This window comes from Equus asinus, chromosome 11 (genome assembly GCF_041296235.1).
Source record: "Equus asinus isolate D_3611 breed Donkey chromosome 11, EquAss-T2T_v2, whole genome shotgun sequence".
NCBI lineage: Eukaryota > Metazoa > Chordata > Mammalia > Perissodactyla > Equidae > Equus > Equus asinus.
The window spans coordinates 30715292-30738266 of NC_091800.1; the positions used below are offsets into that span (position 1 = coordinate 30715292).

At 39.6% G+C, this 22975-nt stretch overlaps 1 protein-coding gene across 12 annotated transcripts in view; it reads left to right on the forward strand.

Moving 5' to 3' along the window:
* ENOX1 (ecto-NOX disulfide-thiol exchanger 1) overlaps nt 1-22975 on the forward strand; it is a 533277-nt gene that overhangs the window by 124553 nt on the left and 385749 nt on the right. The window lies entirely within an intron of this gene.

Here is a 22975-nt window from a genome sequence, read left to right on the forward strand (position 1 = left end):
AATATTTAGGCCTTCAAAGCCTAAAATATTCATTATCGGGCCCTTAACAGATAGTTTGCTGACTGCTGCAAAGAACTGGTCGGCAATGCCTAACAGCTCTTTCCTGGGGGCCCTTTCTTGAAAGAGCAAGACCCATGAGTGGAATTAGTTTCCCTAATGGTTGGACCTCGAGCTTGGTGTTCTAGGGAATGTTATTTGTCCAGGGAATATTGTCAGCAGTGTCAATTGTGACTTGTGGCAGAGTGACAAATGTCAGTGGAGCAGAGGAAGAGCATGGGAGGAGAGGAGAAGAAGGCTGTCAAGCAGCAGGTCTTAGGTCTGTTTGTATGGTGGACATCCACTCCCACCACCACGAGGGCATGCCAGAGGGGTTAACTGAGGAGAGGAATCCTGTGTGGAGTGCAGAGAACTGGGACTTAGGCTGTTGCCTTTAACACAAGATATTTGCAGCACCAAGAGTGAGGAGGCCAGGGGACTTTTGGTTTACACTTATGTTCTATAGTTCACAAAATGTGTCTCATTTGATAATTGTGAGAACAATTACCTGAAGCAAGCAGAAACGGTGTTGCTTTTGACCTCAATTTAAGAGAAAAAAGGATTGATGCTTGGTCAGAGATGTATCCTCTTCAAGGACACATAGTTATTATACGGTGGAGTTGGAAATCAAACCCAGATATTCTGGCTCTACAATCTGAGCATCATTCTCAGAGTCAATGAATTATCACTATGAAGTGTTAACTCTGCACCCCACGCCCTCAACACAAAAACCTGCTCACTCAATAGTAACTGTATTTGAAAGTTCATTATCTTGACATTATAAACAACAGAAATGGTTAGAACAGCTCCAGAACTGGAATCATTTTTCGTGTCTCAGCTTAGTCACTTTCTCCCATGGGAAGGTATATGTGGAAGAAACTCTCAGCAGAGTGAACAGGTAATTTTCACTGTTCTGGGTTATTTGTGTATGTCTGGGAATTCGAGGTTAAGACAGATTACTTGGACATTTACATTGACCTTCACAAAGAACCTGTGAAAGGATCAATTGTGAGAAACAATTAATGACTCTATGACGATCTTAATCAAAATTGGACCTGTTTTCACTATTTCACCATAGATGTAAGAGTAAGACCCTATGCAGCAGATAAACCCAGTGGTCTGTTCTGTGTATGTATGTTTTAGACATCAGAGACCATCGTTCTTACATGAGAGGACAGGAGAGAGTTTTCTACATTTACTCACCACCTGCATACTTTGATATTTTTGTCCTAATTAAGTGTGCAGGGGAGCTAGCTGTGGTCTCCATAGGTTCTGGTTCTCCATCTTGGTCTGATACTGAGCAGTGGATTTGGTCCTGGAGCCGATGGCACTGATACATGCAGCAGCCAGCCACAGGGGAACCCATCATGGTAATAGCAATGTAGCCATCTCCAGGAATCTAACCACATCCCTATTCAGCTAAGGAGAGTGCTGAGTGCTCTCACTGAGAATGACATTGAGGGACTCTGGGATAATGCTGCCTTTACACAGCTTGTAAAATACGTCAAAAAATAAAGGCTTAAAAGTCATGCTTGTAAAGAGTGAGGACAGGGAAATGAGTGTAGCAATTCACACGGAGTAAGAAGTTGTGTCAATTTCTCAAAGTGGGTATTTCCTCTCTTACAATATCCTTTTTTTTTTTTTTTAAGATTGGCACCTGAGCTAATAACTGTTACCAATCTTTTTTTTTTTTCTTTCTGCTTTTTCACCCCAAATCCCCCCCAGTACATAGTTGTATATATTTTAGTTGTGGGTCCTTCTAGTTGTGGCATGTGTGATGCCGCCTCAACGTGGCCTGATGAGTGGTGCCATGTCCGCACCCAGGATCTGAACCGGCGAAACCCTGGGCCACCGTAGCGCAGCGCGCGAACTTAACCACTGGGCCATGGAGCCGGCCCCTCTTACAGTATCCTTAAGAAGGCTGGGTCAGCCATGGGTTAGTAGCTCAGGAACTGACTTGGGGCTTTGCCTTGCTGGTTCCTTGTACCTTTTTGATTTCAGCTCAAATGTCATTTCTTAGACAGCCATCCTCCCACCAGTTCTGGGGTTTCCTTCCCCCGAGCTCTGCCCCCTGTGTTCTCTGTCTCATCATCCTGTCCTATTTTCTTCACAGCACTTATCGCTGTTTGCAATTAATTTTATTTGTTTATTGGCCTGTTTACTATCTCTCTCTCTTACCTCTGGAACATAAGCTTCATGGGAACAGAAGCCAATCATGACGCTCTGGCTTACTGTTGTTTTCCGTAGCACATAGAACAGTACTTGGCCTATGGTAGATGCTCCATAAATTAATTGAGTGAGTTAATGAATGAGTGAATTAGTGGATAAATATGTGCTTTTCTGTTGCTTAATCCCACAGTTTAGTGCCCAGGTAATGGGTTGTGGTTTTTCTCTAGTAGAAAAATGCGAAGGGACTATATTAGTTTTCTATTGTTGCAGGAACAAGTTACCATGAACTAAGTGACTTAAACAATACAGATTTATGATCTTAAAGTTGTGAGCGTTAGAAGTCCAACACCAGTCTTATTGGGCTAACACTGCGGTGTCAGCAGGGCCACATTCCTTTCTGGAGGTTTCAGGGGAAATCCATTTTCTTGCCTTTTTCAGCTTCTAGAGGCCACGCACATTCTTTGGTTTTAGCCCCTTTCCATCTTCAAAGCCAACAACAGTGGGTCAAGTCTTTCTCATGCTGCCGCCTCTCTGATTCTCCACAGCTGAGGAAGTTTCCCTGCTTTTAAGGACTCATGTGATTAGGTTGAGTTTAGTTGGATAATCTAGGAAAATCTACCATCTCAAAGTCCTTAACATTAATCATGTCTGTAAAGTCCTTTTTGCCACATAAGGTAACATATTCACAGGCTCCAGAGAATAAGATGTGCACATCTTTGGGGGAGGGGTGTCCTCATTCTGCCTACCACATAGATTTACTCACAGAAGAGGTGGTGAGATGGTCCAGCTGAGAGGCTCATTTCTCTTCCAGAATGTGTATTGTGAAAGAGAGAGTCTTCCCAATGCATGTATTCATTCAACAAGAAATATTTGTGGAGCTTGTCACATTCTCCTTGACAATTTTGTTTCTGAGGGCAGATTGGGCCAGGCTAGCTTGCTGTTTTGTAGAGTTTGGTGTGGGTAACCTGGAGAAGTTCACCTGAATTCAGAACCAGGCCTGACAGTCAGAAAGTGGGTTGCTAAGCAAAATGGGATCAGCTGTAGTGGTGGCGATAGTGGTGACAGATAACATTTATTGAGTACAGGCCTGTTTGGAGTAATTTATTGAATTCATGTAATCTTTACAACAATCCTGTGATAGAGGTACCGTTATTATTCCTGTTTTATAGATTATGAAACTAAGGCACCGAGAGGTTAAATAAGTTGCCTAAGATCACACAACTAGTAAGTGATTGAGCCAGGATTCTAAATTGCAGGCCGTCTGGCTCTAGACCCTGCTCCCTAGCCACTGTGCTCCCATGCGTCCCATGGGACCACTTAGAGAGAGGCTGAAGGAGCCTATGAGAGGACCAGAGTGGGTGCTGGGGAGCAGAGCCTCAATTTCTGTGCAAGTGTGCTTGCGGGGTTGTTTTGGACCTTAGCGTTTCTGCCCCAGCAGACCCCGCTGTATGTCAGGCATACCTGCCATGGGGAGATGCTCAGGAGGATGCAGAACCATGTAGCCCACGGGCATTCCCTGTGAGGAGTTGGCGAGGGAGATATTATGTACTGTGCAACTTACTGAACCATCTATTGGGCTCCTGGGTTTCGTGATGTACAAAGAGTGGAATGGTACAGAGGAACTGGTCAGAAGCCAGGAGTTTATGTGCCCTTTTCATCAGTTACCAGATCTGGGTCTCGGTGAGGCCACTTTGATTCATAGAACCTCTGTGAAAAGAGAATACAAATTCTGTTTGTCTACATCTCCAGAGTGGGAGAAGGATAAAACGGTTATTGAGAAATGCTATGTAAATATTGGTTTTTACTGGTCATGTGCCTAAATGACAAGGTGAGGAAAGGAAGCAAGTATGGGTACCTCAGTGCCCTGAAAACCTGTCTGGCTTGTGTCACCCTGGGGCTAAACTGGAGAGCATGAGCAAGACATGAAATTTGCTTCCCATAGCCTCTGTGATTGATGGCAGGGATTTACAGGTCAGCCTGCGAAAGCATGTAATCAATCAAGGTGTAAGAAGGATATATCTTATCTTTGGTGTACAGATTCACAGTCCCGATGGCTCTAATAACCTGACGGTGGTCCTCAGAAGGGGAAGCCTCCTCCACTAGTCTCCACCTGCCTCATTTTAGTAGCTATAGGGTGGCCAGGCAGTCTCAAGAATTTCTTGTATGAAGGTGGTATTCTTTAGTGGGTTTGCTGTCATTGTGTGAGCACAAGTGACAGCTGTGAGTTCTAGGCTTCAGAGGGAGGTACAAAAACTACCTTGGAGTTAGTGAGACTGCAAATACTTACTTGGATAATCAATCATATGTAACTATCAAGAGCAGTGAAGGCTCTCAGATTTTACCCTGCCTGTAAGTTAATAAGTTAGCCTGCCATTTTCATACATGCTGGCAGAAGACACGAAACTCTGAGGTCAGACACAAAGGACTTTATTCCTTGTGGCATAGCAGGCAGCATGAGCTTCATGCTTGCATTGGTTTTTCTTGTCCCCTAACTCCCAGGGGGGCCATGGAGAGCCAGCCCAGGTGGGTACTTCACACACACTGAGTCTGTGTCATAGCTGAAGAATACAGAATTTAGGAAATCACTAAACTTATAAAGGGCTGCTTGCAAACTTACCCAGCCTTTATTATCCTGGTCAGGAAACAAATCTGTTTTCTGTCCTGGAAGGAGACACTATCTTTACCCTTCCCGGCTGTTTGCTTTACAAACATTCTTGAAAAGATAGTTTGGGACAAAAGGTGTTACAAGACATGTAGGTAAAGCCTCCCAATAACACACAATTAGCTAAATTCCTAATAAAAACCTATGAAGGTGTTTGTCTTTAATTATACAGAATTGTATCAGTGAGCTGTTATAGTCTGAATTCTTTTGGAGAAAAATATCCATTTCTAATTCTCTTCATTTAGTTCTATTCAATATTTTTGGATGGTGATTCAGTTTGGCTAAATTCTAATGAATTGGTAATTAAATGATATTTTAATTAAAAGTTGTTTACATGGATTGTACAGAGGGCATATGGTTGTCTCTTTGATAAATTTTGGTTATAGTAGTAGCAAAAGTAAGAATCTCATGCTTTGACAATGGGTGATACTGATAGAAACTTATGTAAAGATTTTTGCTGAGAACAATGCCAACTTTACTTTGAATTCCATGATAAACTTTCTAGGAAGATTCTTATTTGGAGAATTATTATTTGATGTACAAATTTCTTTATATTTGATTTTTTAATTCCCAAAATTTGTTGAATCTTTATTTATAGTCATGATTGAAAGTTGTAGACCTATCATTGCCTACTCAGTATGTAGTCAGTGATAAATTGAACCCAAATGACTTGAATAATTCATAAGGTAATGGAACTTTGAATATTTTTTAGGTTTAAACTTGATACAAGGGCCCACGCGGTGCTGTAAATGTCAGGAAGTTCAAGGACCCACATTCTTCCTGGGGGTTGGTGCAGTGCCATGAACATGACTTCAGATGCAGCTGGGTCTGGATTGAACTCCAGTTCTGCTAGTTCCTAATTCTGTAATTTACCTAAAATATCTGAGCTTCAATCTCCTCATCTAAAAATTGTGGACAATGACTACTGCATCATAGAGTAGTTATGCGGCCTGAATGAAATGTTACTCAAAGCTCATACATTCCTTTAATTATGTAAAGGCAATATTGAAGTCCGTTCAGGACCATTCAAAAGTTTTTTTGATTACTTTCAGCTTGGGTGAAGCTTTAAATTCTTAGTTAACTTCCTTTTCTAAAGCGCTCATTTATTGTCTATTATTTTTCTAGTTATCTGGGTGCATTGGGGAATTAAAATCATCCTTTAAAATTCATCCCATGGATATCAAAAGCTCATAAATTGCTAGATGCTAATGGGAAAGTCAAGAATCTGCTCCAACTTATTATTGCAGGCATACACAGAGCTATCTAGGGAAAAGCAAGGATTGGCTTAAATTCCCAGAATAAGATGCTTTGCAGATTTCAAAATATGTCACTCACTATAAAATTTATTCAATTATTTACCAGCCACACACATACTAATCAGGGTTAAAAGTAGGAAAGACCACAGGGAAGAATGGACGGTCACCTTTCTATTAGCAGTGGTGGTATTAAGAAATAATGACAGCTCACATGTGTGTGATACCCTCAGTTTTATGGGAAATCAAGAACTGAATATTTAAAAACTAATTACAATTAATTAAGATGACTAAAAGAGCTATGACAGTTTGGGATTCTATTTTTATCAATTTAATCAATCTCTCTGATGAAAAGTAGGAAAGAGATTTTAAATTTGACAAACAACTTAAAAGCTTTGTAATGGGAGTGGAATGAGAAAGCACAATGAGCAGGAGAACATTAAGTGAAGTTCTACACTTTTAAAAATAACCAGCTATTATATTCTGAATATAAAGGCAGCCATGACCTGAAGAGGGAAGGAGGGAGGGAGGGAGAGGAGATGATGCATTTCAGCAGATGGGGTGAAGGAAGATGAGTGGTAAGGCACCTGCCTCCTCCTGGTGTGTAGATCTCTATTCACTGCTACTATGTAGAAAACAGCAGTATAGGAGGAGACTAGCTTTTATACCAAACGTGCGTGTGCACACGGGTGTGTAATGTTTAGCCAATGTGTCTTTAGATTGTATATAAAATATTAAGGTCTTTACTTCGTGGAGGTTGGGTTAAAGATTTACTTCTGGCTAAGTATTATCATATGCCTAAATGTTAAAAATAGGAGCTATTCTAAAGGGAGAAAACAAATGAACAATTTGGAAGATAGATCAAAGCTAGTCTCAACTGGTTGTTAATGGAGGTAACTGGATGACTTGATGTTATTTCTATTTTGTCCAACTCATATTAAATAAGCAACTACCATGGGTGGGGTGCTGTGCTGAGTCTGTAGTGACTAAACTGACCATGGTCATTAGTGCATCTTCTCAGCTCATTCACAACCAGACTAGACAGGGAGGAACACAGACACTAGGAACCCACCCTCAGGCCTTGGCATGGGTGGTGAGAGGTGAGGTTTCTGAGTCTAACCCTTGCCCTCAAGAACATTACAATATGGTAGGGAAACTTGCCCATGGTGAGACAGGACCCAGGCGCACATTTAAATTAGATTAATTATGACAATAATTTGTCTTTATAAATAAAAATTGGTTTGAGTTAATTTTTACAGGTAATATTTTTTCCTACATAATTGTAGTCAGTTTCCTTTGAAAGACGATGAAAGGAGTGTTTCTTCTTTTTCATTTTCTACTTCTATTTTTCCTTACCTTGGACTGTATGCGATCATGGACAGAAATATCCCACTCCTTCTAGTACAGATGCAGCTGTAGCATAAATAGGGAAGTAGAATATCACCTCAAGTGGAGGGTATTCAAACTCTGGGTTCTATTAGACAGGAAAATGGATATTCCAATAAATAGGGCTATTGAGGCTACAGCAAGTAATCTGCCCAAAGCTGCAGGGTCAACATTTTTTAGATAGTATCATGGGTGAGTAGTTAATTAAGTAAAGGCATCCAATCCCAGCGGACTCTCAGGGAAATGAGGTCTATACTTTCTTTTCCTTGAACACTGGGGCAAATTGGTTTTTGATTCTACTGCATCCATCTCTTGGGTGCTTCTTACCTTTGAAAATCCTTTTTGTTGAAATGACCTTAGTGTCAGTGACACCTGTAGGCTAAATTTAACTGCTTTTCTAAAAATACTGTCATCTTTTTTCCCCAGTAATTCCTTCAGTTCACAAATAATTAAAGCATAATGTGTTGGGATCTTCCTTGTTTAAACTCTTCCTGTCCTTCACCTTATTGACTTATTTATTTATCACATATGGCCCATTCCAAATAGGTAGGATTTCTCTCAGATTCCAGCATCAGGTTTTCTTTCCTAATACTAACTTTTGAGATATTCAAAGCAAACAGACCCACAGAGACAGAAAATTGTGTGTGTGTGTATGTGTAGGAGAGTTGTTATCCTTTTGTAAAGAACTAATTACAGGATAGTGCAGGATCTTTTGAAATAGGAGGCTGAATTGCATAGTGAGTATTAGCATACGTAAATTTAGGCAAGTTACTAACTGCCTAAGCTTTTTTGTTTACTCATCTGTAAAATTATGATAATATCTAATGATCTTGTTGTGGATTAAAAGTTGGAAAGCATTTAAAATAGTGCCTAGTATGTGGTTAAGTGCTTGATAATAAATTATCATCGTGGCCCTAATCATTATGGTCATTTTTATCTTGGTTACTTGTATTTTAGGACTTTGTCAAATCAAAAGTTTCTTTGTAATTTGAGATATCTTAAGAGGCACATGAGACTTCTTTTTAAAATTTTTCAAACCCTTAGCTAGACTCACCAAGAAGAAAAGAGAGAAGGCTCAAATAAATAAAATCAGAAATGAAAGAGGAGAGATTACAACGGACACCTCAGAAATACAAAAGATAATAAGAGAATACTATGAAAAGCTATACGCCAACAAACTGGATAATCTAGAAGAAATGGATAAATTCTTAGAAACATACAATCTTCCAAAACTGGACCAAGAAGATATAGAAAATTTGAATAGACCGATCACCAGTAAGGAGATCGAAACAGCAATTAAAAACCTCCCAAGAAATAAAAGCCCAGGACCAGATGGCTTCCCTGGTGAATTCTACCAAACATTCAAAGAGGACCTAATACCTGTCCTTCTCAAACTCTTCCAAAAAATTGAAGAGGAGGGGAGGCTTCCTAACTCCTTCTACGAAGCAAACATTATCCTGATACCAAAACCAGACAAGGACAACACAAAAAAAGAAAATTATAGGCCAATATCACTAATGAACATCGATGCAAAAATCCTCAACAAAATATTAGCAAATCGAATACAACAATACATTAAAAAGATCATACATCATGATCAAGTGGGTTTCATTCTGGGGATGCAGAGATGGTTCAACATCCGCAAATCTATCAACATGATACACCACATTAACAAAATGAAGAATAAAAATCATATGATCATCTCAATAGATGCAGAGAAAGCATTTGACAAGATACAGCATCCATTTATGATAAAAACTCTAAATAAAATTTTTCAGTTACCCATAGTATCTCTGATTTCAATTGAATTGATTTAAATCATACAGTTGGTCACAGGGACTCAAGGGCCTTGAGGGCAGGAGTACTTAAGTATATCACCTCGGGGATGGCACTTTATTTAGAGCAAATGCTCAGCAAATTTGGACAGTGCTCTGAGGTCTGGATTTATTTCTTGTTTCTTAACTAGCTGTGGTTACTTGGTTCACCTTTCTGGACTCAGGATTTCTGAGATCCTAAAGCCAGATTTGGAGACAGAAAGACCTGAGATTTGAGTTCTGGTTCTGCTGAGATCTGGACTAAGGTAGATGGGGTTTCCTGGTCAGACATCCCTCCAAATCTATAATCTTTAAATGTTTGTTCAACTTTTATTTAATGGAGGCATGGGGAGAATGATTTTCAGTAATACAAATATAATAGCAAATACAATAAGAAGAGTACAATTAACAGATTCACTAGTTTATTTACTTTCTCTGGCCACGGCAGGAGGGTCAATGTTCTGGGGGTAAAAATAATGAAAGTTATTCTTGATTTTATTGTAGACTGTGTGTACGTATATTTTCTAAATCAAACAAGTAACTGAGAGGTGTATTAGAAGATATACGTCTTCAATGATAAAAGATCTCACTTGCTTTAGTCCAAGAGCACCAGCCATGCTTATTTGGTTTCAGAATGTTAGCGAGCAGCAATGGCAAGTTTCTCCCCCAAGATAGGCAGGCGATTCTGGGCAGATTTTCTTTGCATGGGTGGGTAAGTGGGTGGGAAATGGGGCAGGCTTTTTCTTACTTGAGAGTGCTGTTTTTATATTTTACTAGTTATAGAAAGGATTGCATGATGAAATTTGAGTTGATTGGTGCATATTCTTCCAGTAACGTTTTAGCTTTCTAAAGAAATTGGCTCCTAAGGGATTGGCCTATTGCCCTGAAGTTGTCTTGCCTCTAGCTCTGCCAAGTACTAATTGCATGGTTTGGGGCGAGTTATTTTAACCTGTCTGAGCCTTGGTACCATCATCCTTAAAAGGCAAGATGGGTAGAAGGGAGGAAAAGGGGTCACACCAGCCAAGTCTCTTCTCTTTATCAATTAAATGAAAGCTTTCCTGGAACTACACTTCCCAGCTTTCTTCCCATTGGCCAGACCTGAATCACATGACCACTGCTTGCTGAAGAGGGTACGGGAGAAGCAACTATTTTACTTTTCTGTTATTTTTAGTGGCGACTGGTGCCACCCTTTTCCTCCCTTTCAAGCAAAAAGGTGGCTCACTGTGGGTGCTATGCGGCCAGTTAACCCACAGGGACATCACACCACTTCCTAGGGATTTTTGAGTTTTAGAAGTACTGACATATTTAGCATCTAGCAGAACCTGGTAAGTATCAGGCATGCAGAAAATAGTGTGTTTTCTCATGTCTAATACACTGTGGGTTGCTAGGTGCAGTAGCAGTGTTTTAGAAGACAAAAGCATACATTTCATGTATGTATTATTTTAAGATGTATCTCATTTTCTCTCATTTTCAAAAATATTAAAATGTGAAACAAAGCATGCATCCTGGCATTGAGGAGCTATGGAAGTAGGTATCATTATGATGAACTTGAACTTATGACATGGTTTCAACTACTCAGAGATATAAACAGGTGCTCTTTTTAGAGGTACATACTCTACTTTGAATGTAATAGTTTTGGGGATATATTTTAAGATGAATTTTGCAAGGCTGCCAAAATATATTTTTTTGGGTTTTTTTTGGTGAGGAAGATTGTCCCTGAGCTAACACCTGTGCCAGTCTTCATCTATTTTGTATGTGGGATGCCACCACAGCATGTCTTGATGAGTGGTGTGTAGGTCTGTGCCCAGGATCTGGACTGGCAAACCCCAGGCCACCGAAGTGGAACAGGGGAACTTAACCACTATGCCACCAGGCTGGCCCCTCAAACTTTTTCTTGGCGTAAGAGTTTGTATGTGTCATGTTTTTTGTGGTGAATGTGTTAGTTTTCATGCCAACTGTCTGCTGTCTATAATTTCTTAAGAGGTATTACTACTCCTAGAACAAAGGAAAACTAAAACTAAAAGTCAAAATTTGTGGAGAGTTGTATTCTGATCTGGAAGCCTCAATGAATTAATTGCATAATGCCAACCATCAGCAGTGGTTTTAAAATCCGGTATTCAGATGTATTACACGTGAAATACATAGCATCTTTATTTATCTGTTGTTTCATTACAGTTTAAATTTATGTGAGCCTATACATGCATACCCACATGTTCACATGCACACACACACATAAACACACACATATGCACATGTAAACACACACATAAGGACACATAGTTTTCATATATATAAAATACATAAAAATATATTTTTTCATATGAAAATATATTTAACCAGCTTGTGAAACATTCTTGGAGAATAAAATGCATAACCGTAAATAAATAAAGACCCAGCTGAGCAATGCTGCTGGGAGACATATGGATCAAAAAACAGTAGCCATTTGGTTCTGTTATCACTTACTATGCACTGCACAGATTTAAACTGTTTGGACTAGTTGGCAAAGCGGTTTATTAGGTTAGAAATCAGTTCCTTAAATTACAGTCTTTGCTAAAGCACAGTGCACTTTAAGAAGCTTTCTCTGAATTAGGGGATGAGATATTACAGTTTTCTGAGAAAGACCCTAGACACTTATGAGCGTAGCGTGAGTTAATTCTCTTTCCCTGGGTGAGGTCTCACTGTGAGGACACAATGCACCACTTTGGTTGAGATGCCGTTTCCAATAAATATGGAAATTATGGCTTCTAGTGCTGTGGCCCGGTATGAAATCTCATGGGAAATAACTGGAAACTATGTGATAGGTTTGATATTAATTCCTACCCCCCTCCCTGAAGTAACCAACCCATATTTACAAGATGTACCATTATTTCGTGGCCGTCCAGAAAGATGAGTAAATGTAGTCCTATTTTGTAGAATGAAACTGTGTTGATAAAAATCTCCTAGTCCCTTTTCTGTCTTTAGAGGATGAGTCGAATAGAGTGGGCTCCGTTTTCTGAGTTGAACAGAGCGTCTATGCTTCTGTAAGTTACAGAGTTGCCCTTTGACCCGTTTGCCTGCTCTTTCTTGGTTTTCTCTAATGACTCGCAGTGGTTTGGGGTTTTTCCTTTTGCCAGATGAGGATGGTTTTGTAATGATGGAATTCACACTAAACCCACGTTCTCAATCTTGTGAAATCCTGGCAGGACAAAGGCGAGATGAGCTTATCATTTTCAGATTTATTTGTTGAGGAACTGTGAGAGACTCGTTACACTATAAATGTTGGGGCAGGCTGTTTTTTTATTTTTTATTTTATTTTATGGGCTGTGTTTTGAGAGCAAGGTGAAACAGGAGATTAAAGAGTGTTTTGAAAAATCTCTGTAGATAAAGCAGTCAGTGAGCATTTGTTAGTGTTACTCTTAAAGGAGTTGAATTCAAATGTGGCAACTACCCACTGGGGTTAGAAGAACCTAATCTGAAGGTGCTGTGAATTTGCCCCCTGCTGTGTCAGTGTCTGAGAGCAAGAAGGTGTTTGGGTGGGCCTGGCTTCTGCTGGGTGTTTGTGGGGTGCAGCAAAGGTTCAGGGGCAAAGCCTTGTGGATGTGCCATTGATTTTCCTTTTCCCCTTTAGGGACCAGGATTTCCGAGTATCCTCCTTAACTTTCTGTATTATCTGTGGTAGATTGTCTGTTCTCTTTAAATCGTGCTTCAGCAGTTGAAAAGACATGAGAGATTAACCCTGCTTTGTTCATTCTTAACCAAAGGGAAAGGAACATTGTAAAGATTTAGTAGGTTAATAAAAACAGGTATTTGAGTGCAGTGTTTTGAGCTCTTGGGAAGTTGGTTCTGAATAAATGTAAGGCATGAGTATTGTGCCAGGGATGGAATTCATGAAAGATGAGGAGAAGCTGTGAGCTGAGTGTCCTGGGCTTCACACAGCAGTGCTCCCAAGCAGCACCATTAGAAAACTTATGCTGTTCTGCATAAAATTAGATCTATATAACAGTTTGGGGTTTTTTTCCCTACCCCTTTCTTTCCAGTCTTTCTCCTTTGATGCCAAGACCACAGTGAAATGATGACTGAGTTAGGCCTGGGAAGTTCCCCACGTAGCCATCCAGGCGCCTGTTGGCCTGGAAGAGACTCTTCAATGTCAGGTCTTTCCTTGTATTTGAAGTCGCACTGACCTAAGGGTGGCCTTCCCTGGAGAACTGGGGGAAACCTGTATTAGGAACTTTGGGTCTTGCCTTGAAGTATTTCTGATTGGGTTGGACTGGGTACACTGGTGGGCTTGTTCCCACAATTAATGGGAGACGTGACCCTCTGTGCTTCATGTCCCTTATACCCAGCCAACACGTAGTTTCTGTGTGCATCTAAGACCAGCTTCTCTCCTTTCTGCCTCCTCGTGAAAGCCAATGCTGTCCAGCTGCCCAGCCAGCAGAAGGGAGACAAGACTGATAGCCCCAAGCTGTGGGACAAAGCCAGTCCTAATACACCAGCCCTTGCCCTAGGGAAGCCTGAGCTGGGCAGAGAAGGGAAGAGAGACTGCAAACAGCTAAGATGAACACAACTTATTTCATTATCAATCTTAGAAGGTTTTGGTTTGCATGTTACCGTGTCTCCTTTTCAAAGAACTTTGGTGAAGGAAGCTGGAATGTTGTGAACATTTGTTTTGGAGTGTGATTATCCCCTTAGATTTGATGAATAAGTAGGAATGTCGCAACATAGGATAACTTTTACTAAGAGAATATTTGTAAGAAGAACCTCATAACAAAAATTCATGGGCTTCAAGAGGTGGCCATGGAGACCCTTGGGATGAGGAAACCGAGGCCCCAGAAGGTTACGTGATGATGCTCAAAGTGAAACAAGTTACACTCGAGCCTGGGCAGACTCCAGCAGCCTGGGCAGCCTGAGCTGATGATCTGCCTGCTTTTCCAGGATCATCTTCCCATGAATCCATAAAACTGTTGTTAACCACAGACTTTAAATACAAAATTTCACCTTGAAGAAGGTTCTATATCATGTGAAATTGGAGGTGATGTTATGCTACTACTAATAATAGGAGTCCCTTTTGTAGTGTTTGCTGTGTGTCTGTATTACCTGCATGACCCTGGGCATGGTTCGCAGTGCTCATGACCCACAGTCAGCCCATTCGATGTTTACCCTTCCTGATACCTCTAGTAACCAAGCAAACCTTCTGTGCCTGACTCCCAGACCCAGGCAGCTTGAATGTGGTCCAGGTCAGAACTCTCTTCTTATTCAATGTTTTGGTCTCCGTTGTAGGAAGGAGGCCCTACCTAACTTCACTGGCTCCACTTGTGGCTGTGCTACCCCAGAAGTCCAGGGCAGTGATAGGGCCCTGCTGCTTCCCCGTTGACAGAGCAATGTCTGCTGACCATTGCAGCCCACTTCCTGCAAATTGCCCTGGGTCCTGAAACCCTCTAGTTTTCTTTTGCCCTGAGTTGAGGTCAGAGTGAACATTATGCTTTGCCCGCTCCAGCACACACACACTTGCTCCAACTGCAAGTCCACTGGAAGTTCTGGCCCCTCCTTTGCTGCCTTATCTTGCTGTGAGTAGCTGACAAGATCCAACAGAATCCTGATATATGTCATATTTTACTGATAGTGGATAATTTTAACACTTTCTCACTTCTCACATGTGGGAAGTATAGGAAGTATATGAACTGAACATGTATTTCTACATTTAAAGTAAAGAGTAAAGTACATTTATCTGTGTCAAAAGACCAAAAACTACCATACTTGTTCTTTTTATATTTTTTCCTAAGTTTCTTTACAGGGAGCATTACTGGAAGCTGGGTTGTTAACTCAGTTGCGACTTTGTTTTATATAGTAGGCATTCGTTCAAACAAAGAAATGCTTATCAGTGGAACTGATAACTGTGATAAATTGCCTCAGCTTTCATGTGTACCTACTATTTTTTGGTGGCACTAAATCCCAGTTTTAAGTCCCAAAAAATTAAGCTGGATGTCTTTTCCAGTGGAGCTTCCATTTCCCGCTGATAATTTGCAGAATTTTTCTATCGCCCTCCTTCTCGGACTCCATCTTCTTTCATCACGTCGCAGGTGTTAATGTCTATTTATCCCCCACTGTCTACCTTTCTTTCCACTCAGATTTCAGCCTCTCCACATACCTTAATGCTTGCGCCCTTCCTCTCTCTCCCCTTGCTCCTGATCTTCACAGCAGCTGCCATAGAAACGTTTACCAGTTCTCTGCACACATATACCATAAATGGGTATTTGGTCCTCAGGAGAATCAATACCCTGGAGAACCACCAGGTTTGAGTAGTAAGTGGCAGATATACCCACCATGGTGTAAAGTGTTCTAAGGGTTGCGTTTGTCCACAGACGCCTTTTGTGTGTATGGACTCTTTTGTCCGTTAGGATTGTTATATTATGTTTTGGACTTGACTTTTATTTACAAAAGAACATGTTTATAGTGTCATCTGGCTGACAGACCCTGACGCAGCCTCTCCCAGCTTTCCACTTATATGCCAATGGTAATACAGAAAAAGATAAAAATGTAATACTAGTGGAAAATAAGACTGATAGCCTTTTGCAGGATTCCTGGAGCAATTTCTACTGATTACGAGGCTGATGGAACTGAATTGAGAATAAAAGTTGTTGGCCAACATCTGATTTCTATACAGTCAGAAAGAGCAGCTATCTCCTGTGGGATGTGTGCTTTTGGATGTGTTCAAAATATTATAGCAGATCTTCTCCTCTGCACCAACTTTTTATATGTCTTCATAGACTGCAAGCCCCAGAAATTTGCTGTCCTTGTTTAGTGAGTGGTGCTGGATGGGAAGAATGAAATCAGTCCCAGATGGTCAACTCCTTTCCCCTCATAAGACACCATCGGACTGTGTAAGTGGAGGCAGAAAGAGCTCATCTAGCATTGAGTGCATGCATTGTAGCTTTTCTTGTACTCTTTATTTGATGGAGTTTCGGGGTAGAGAACTATTCAATGACAGGAAAAAAAATCTCATCCTGGTCACTTAGGGTAGTCCAGGATGAATAGTAGTTAAACACCAAAAGTGTCCAAAGCAACTCGCACCATAGGGTAGAACCCCGAAGGGGATTCAGAAACTACCAGCCAAGGGCCAGGAGTCACATATTATCTGTTGGCCAACGCCAAGTATGGATAACTTTTTCCCAGTTCAAGAGTGAATAAACACAAAGATACTCAAAATGGTGGCCCAGGAAGAGGTAATGTTAATAATGAGTAGGTGTTTCTTTTAAAATTTTTATTTCAAACATACAAGTTGTATGTGAACACAAGCTTATAGTGGGCAAGTAAAATAATATACTTAGATTAAACTTGATGATTTTTCTCTTTACTCTCCAATCTCACTTACCTCCCCAAAAGTAAATACAATTACTTTTTTAGTGTTTATCCTTCTAAATATTTTTTATACATGTACAGACTACTTACCTACCTATGCATGCACATACATACACGTGATATTGTGAAATATAAATAGTATTATGTTGCTCATATTGTTATGAAACTTGTCTTTTCATTTAATAACATATCTTAGAGATTTCGTTCCATATTATTACACATCATTCTGCTTCATTTCTTTTAATAGCTGTACACTGTTGTATTGTATGGATACTCCATAGTTTATCGTGCCCATGCTGGTAGACTGTTATGTGGATTCTGATGTGGGATTATTACAAACAGTGGTACAGTGAACTGCCTTATGTCTTTGTATACATATGTAAGAATGTCTATGGGACAGATTCCCAGAAGAAGAATTGTTGGGTCAAATGGTACACACATTTTACATTTTGGTAGATACAAATTTACCCTAAAATAACTATTGACTTCCTTTCTCATGCTCATTTCCCCCATATTTATACCAACACCAGACATCATCAAGCTTCAAGATTTTTATCTACTTGTTATGTGGAGGTAACTTGCAATGCTATGATTAATGGTGAAATTGAATGCCTTTTAATGTATTCACTGGTGTAACCATCTTTAATAATCATAAAATTTAAATCTTACGTTTAAAATCTAAGAGAATTTTTATTTTGAAACTTGAATTATTGATTCTAAAATTCATTTAGAAAAGTAAGTGGGTGAGCTGATTAAAATTTTGAGGAAAAGAAAAAGTAAATGTTAGCAGGGGAAAGAATACTTGTCTTACAAGATATTTAACACACCCCCAATATACAATCTAGGAATCATCAGACAACACAATGGTACAACCAGAAGGGCTTTAAAAGACCCAGTACATGAAATAATTTAGTATATGATAAAAAAGTCATCAAAATCAGTGAAGATTTAAATGATTTTTCAGAAATATTTTATTACGTAAATGTTTAAAATCGTAATGATGATTAAAACCATATAGTAGTAAAATCATAAAAAACTAGAAGAAGAAGATATAGCTTTATATATATATATGATTTAGGGCTTTGGAAGGTATATCAACTATTAAGAAAATGCTAACGTAAAAGACATATTTTAATGTACTAAATTTAAACATTTCTGAATGGTGAAAAAAATGCACCATATGTGAAATAAAATGTCACTGAAAACTGGAAAAAATATTTGCAATAAATATGACAGAGATAGGGTTAATATCATCAATACTTAAAAGAATTTCTCAAATCCGTAAGAAAAAAAAGCCTAACACCTCAATAGAAAAAGAAGCAAGGAACGTGAATAAATAAAATACACATCCTTCCCTGCTAAGGCTGCTCCAAGAGGAGCAAACAGCTGATGCAAAATGGGAGTTTCAAAGAAGGTTGACAGATGAGCTCTTTTGTGTAAAGATACTGTTGTTTGTCTTGACGCCAATTAAAAACATTCTTGTTTTAAAGGATGTAATATTAGAAGGTAGTCTGTGACAAGCCGCATTTTTACCATTAAATAACTTATAAAATCTATTAAGGAAGAGAAAACAGCTTAAAAAGTGCCTTATTGAGAGCAAATTGTGATCAGAGATACAACATTAGAATCACATAATGTGATGAAACTACTTATGTATGTAGTTGCCTAAATTTTAGCCAAAACAGAAAAAAAATAATAAAAGTTTACTTACTTATAGATATTGTGTTCCCAAGTTTGTTTTAAAGATACTGTTTCCTTATAGAATGGAAACACTTTTATTTGCCCTGAAATAAATTAGCAGGTAAGGCTTCATTGAAAAAATATTTCACACCTTTCTGCTGACACACACTCTCATATTAGTCCTCACCACTCCAGTGGTGAAAAGAGGCAGGGTACAATCCAGAGGAAGCGCACACACACGACTCAGTTTCCCTGGTTCCCAGCAGCTTTTCTAAGCAACAGAGGAGGCAAATAGGTCTTGGTGCAAGCTGGAGGAGCCTCAGGCTTGCCTGGCCACACTACTGCACAGTTAATAGGTGCTCTAAAGAGAACCCTAATCGTGTGTTGCCAGAAGGATGCAGAATTGCAATCTCTTCTCAGTGCTGTGGCTAAGAGTAAACTTGGCCCTGACCCACAGCAATGTTTCCTACTCTAGAGGGGAGCCTTGTGCTGCCAGTAGCTGCAATCCAGTAATCCACATTCTACCAGGTCTGTCTTAAGAAAAAATAAAAGACTTATGTAAAAGGATATGCATTGCAGCAATATTACAAATGGGAGAAATGGGGCCACCCCCATGCCATAGTGGTTAAATTCATGCACTCTGCTTCAGCAGCCTGGGTTTTCGAGTTTGGATACCAGGCATAGATCTACACCACTGGTCAGCTGTGCTGTGGCAGTGACCCTTATACAAAGTAGAGGAAGATTGGCATAGGTGTTAGCTCAGGGCTAATCTTCCTCAGGAAAAAAAAATGGCAAAAACGTAGAAACTTATCCTCAAATAGAAGAATGTTTAAATAAATAAATTATGGCACCTTCATAAGGTAGAATACTTTTACAGCCATTAAAGACTCGTGTTTTTAAAGACTATTTAACCAAATGGGAAAACACATTATTATATTAAGTGAATATAAAGCAGAGTTTGAAATGGTGTTCATAGTATGAGCCCATTTTATAAAAACAAGAAAAAAAAGTCCACAGGAAGAAACTAAAGTGTAATATTCCAAAGAAAATTTAACAGGAGTTTATAACTAGATGGTACTACGTGGAGTTACATTTTTATGCATTTCTTTTTTTCCCCCAAATATTTTACTGCAAGCAAATATTTTATCAGAAATTTGTTTATATATATATATATATACACATCCTCATACTCTACATTGAGGTCCTCAAGGAGTTAATCCTTTTATTTCATGTGTGTGTGTTTCATTTTAGAGAAAAGCAGGAACTTCACCTTTGGAATTAAAAAACAAGCAAAAGCCATTTTGAGGACTATGTGTTAATGGCAGTAAGCTTTAACTGAGGGAAGGTGTTTTAATTACATTCCTGAGTTAAATCATAGAGGTTCCACATTTTATTGCTGCTCTGTTCTTCTTGGAATATTCTGTTCTCACTAGTGTGGAGAGTAGCACTTAAGGACTTAAGGCAAAAAAGTCTGGAAAATACAGATGCGTGTAATCAAGTGTGAGGGCTAAACAAGTGAAAAAGGTACTCACCTACAACAAGATTGCTGTTGCCCGTCCTTCATTTTCTCATGTATCTTGGTAACGTCTGCCTCTGGAAAGAAGCCACTTACAAAAGGCGTCCACTTGAGGTCTCTCTGAAAGATGGCAGTTCACATACATTGCTCTCCAAAATGCTGGCAAAAATGGAAACATACATGGGAGGCAGGAGGGAATGGCGGAACTAGAGAACAGTCTCAAATACCAGAAACGTCAAGGAAGTTTTGTCAAATACAGTCTGGTTTTTGAATGAATTAAAAAACATCAGGAATTGGAATAAAATTCCCCTTCTCAGGACTCTATGTAGTGTTTATTTCTGTAAGTGGAGGAGTTTTAGAAAAGCTGCACTAATAGCCTTCGAAGCAGATAAACAGGAGCTGGGTGAGAGGCAGGGAAATGAAAGAAGGGGAGAGCATCTACCAAAAGCTTTCTTTTGAATGGCAGTCATTGCTTCTTTTCTACACTATAAGGAAGAATTTCCTATAAGACATTTTTAAAGTTGATTCTAAAGTGGCAGTCATGGAACCCCTATAACCTGGACAAATTAGATATGAGGCCAAAAATAGATGGCAAAGAGAAATTTGAGGAAGATTAGCCCTGAGCTAACTACTGCCAATCCTCCTCTTTTTGCTGAGGAAGACTGGCCCTGAGCTAGCATCCGTGCCCATCTTCCTCTACTTTATACATGGGACGCCTACCACAGCATGGCTTTTGCCAAGTGGTGCCATGTCTGCACCTGGGATCTGAACTGGTGAACCCGGGGCTGCTACGGAGCAGAAAGTGTGAACTTAACCAATGCGTCACCGGGCTGGGCCCCGAGACATTTCTGCAATGAAATCCAACAGCAGAAAGCAAGATCAACTCTTCAGAAGAGTAAACTGGTACAACACCTGTGGAAGGCAATTAGGTAATAGCTTACAATAATCTCAGTTGGAAATGCAGACTTTCATTTCTGGGAGATTGGACTATATGTTATTTTCCTATTCCTCTTACTAAGTACGACTAAAAACGCTGCACGTTACATGTATAGAAGAAATGCAAGATTCTGGAAGGTGGAGAGAAGGAGGTAGACTGGTTAGGGATGTCAGAACAGAGGAATGACCTGATGGTGAGTTCTCTGCATTTTCTTCTTACCTCATATATCCAAGACTTGATGCTAAGAAGCCAGCAACTTTAAAATTCCAATGGGTACAGACAAAAAGGCCCCAATGAAGCCTCCTCTTTTTATCTAGAAAAGCAGGAAAGAGCATAGCAAGACAGAACACTGTTAGACAATGATCTATCTACTCCATCAAACACCACAGAAAAAACTGGCCACACTCCCACCCATGCCAGGAAAGGCTGAGTGGGAAGTCAAGAGCTTTTCCCTCCAGATGTTGTAACAACACTCCTGCTGAGGTGGTGTCCGAGACCAAGTAGGGAGCCAAGACTTTCCTCCCCACTGGTCAATAATGAGTTGTTCCTTCTCTTCCTCCTTACTATAATACCAATGAAGATAACTTAGAGAGTCTGGACTTCCATCTCTGGCAAAAATTAGCCACCAGTTCCCCTTCCTGCTAGGATTGTGATAGAAGGGACCTAGTGGAGACTCAGGACTTTCACCATTGCCCAGCGGGAATGAAGCCACCCCCTTATCAGTGTCTTAGGAGATTGTATAGGGATCCAGAACCCTCAACCCCACCTAGCAGTAATGGGAAGCTTCCACTTGGGCGTCAGTGGATGCTAAGTGGGGAACCTGGGCTGCTACATCCACTTGGCAATAATGAGGGTGATATTCTTCCTCCCCCTGTCAGATCAGTGTTGGGGAAGCCAATTAAAACAGTTTAAATAAGATCCAGACTCTCAGAGCATAATACAAAAATGTTCAGTTTTTAATTGAAAATCATTCTTAATATGAAAAAACCAGAAAGATCTCAAATTGTATGCAAAAAAGATAATCAATAGATGCCAAACATTGAGATGACTGTCAGAATTGTCTGACAAAGATTTTAAAGAAGCCATGAAAAAGTACTTCAACAGGCAACTGCAAGCACTCTTGAAATAAATAAAAAATTGGGCAGCCCTAGAAAAGAAATAGAAAGGCTCAGCAAGGAAATGTGAACTATAAAGAAGAACGAAATGGAAATTTTAGAACTGAAAATACAAAAACCAAAAGAGGAAGCTTGTTGGATGGGCTCAACAGCAGAATGGAGAGGATAGAGGAAAGAATCAGTGAGATGAAAGACAGAATGAGAGAAATTAAGCCAAACTGAACAGCAGAGAGAAAAAGGAATGGGAAAAAAACCCTCAATGGTTAGAGCCTCAGGGACCTGTGAGATTAAAACAAAAAATCGAATATTTATGGCGTTGAAGTACCAAAAGGAAAGGAGAAAGAGGGCAGAGCTAGAAAGTACTTGAAATTATATGGCAAAAGAGGAATAAAAGATATAAGGGCTATAAACATCCTAACTTTGTAAAGAAACATAAATCTATGGATTTAAGAAGCAGAGCAAATCCCAAACAGAATAAATACAAATAAATGCATACCAAGATACATTATAATTAAATTTCTGAAAACCATTTTCAAAGAAACATTGTGAAAGCAGCAAGAGAAAACACAGCCCTCCCTGCAGGGGAAGAGAAGGTTAGAATGACAGCAGATTTCTCACTCGAAACAATAGAAGCAAGAAGGAAGTGGCACAAAATTTTTCAAGTGCTGAAAGAAAACTGTCAACTCATAATCCTAAACCCAGTGAAAATATCCTTCAAGAATGAAGGGGAAATCAAGACATTCTCAGAATAAAGAAAACTAAGAGAAGTAGACACCAGCAGACCACTAAAAAAGTGGCCTGAGGAAGCTCTCTGAACAGAAAGGAAACAGTAAGAAAGGGACTTTGGGAAATAAGGAAGGAAGAAAGGACACAGTAAGCAAAAATATGGGTAAATACATTAGGCTTTTCTCCTCTTATTTTCTAAATTTTATGTTTGGCGGTTTAAGTGAAAATTATAACACCAGTGTAGGTTCTAAATGAATGTAGAGGAAATATTTACTGCAGTTATATTTTAAATAGGGAAAGTAAAGGGACATAAAAGTAGGTAAGTTTTCTGTACTTCACTTGAACT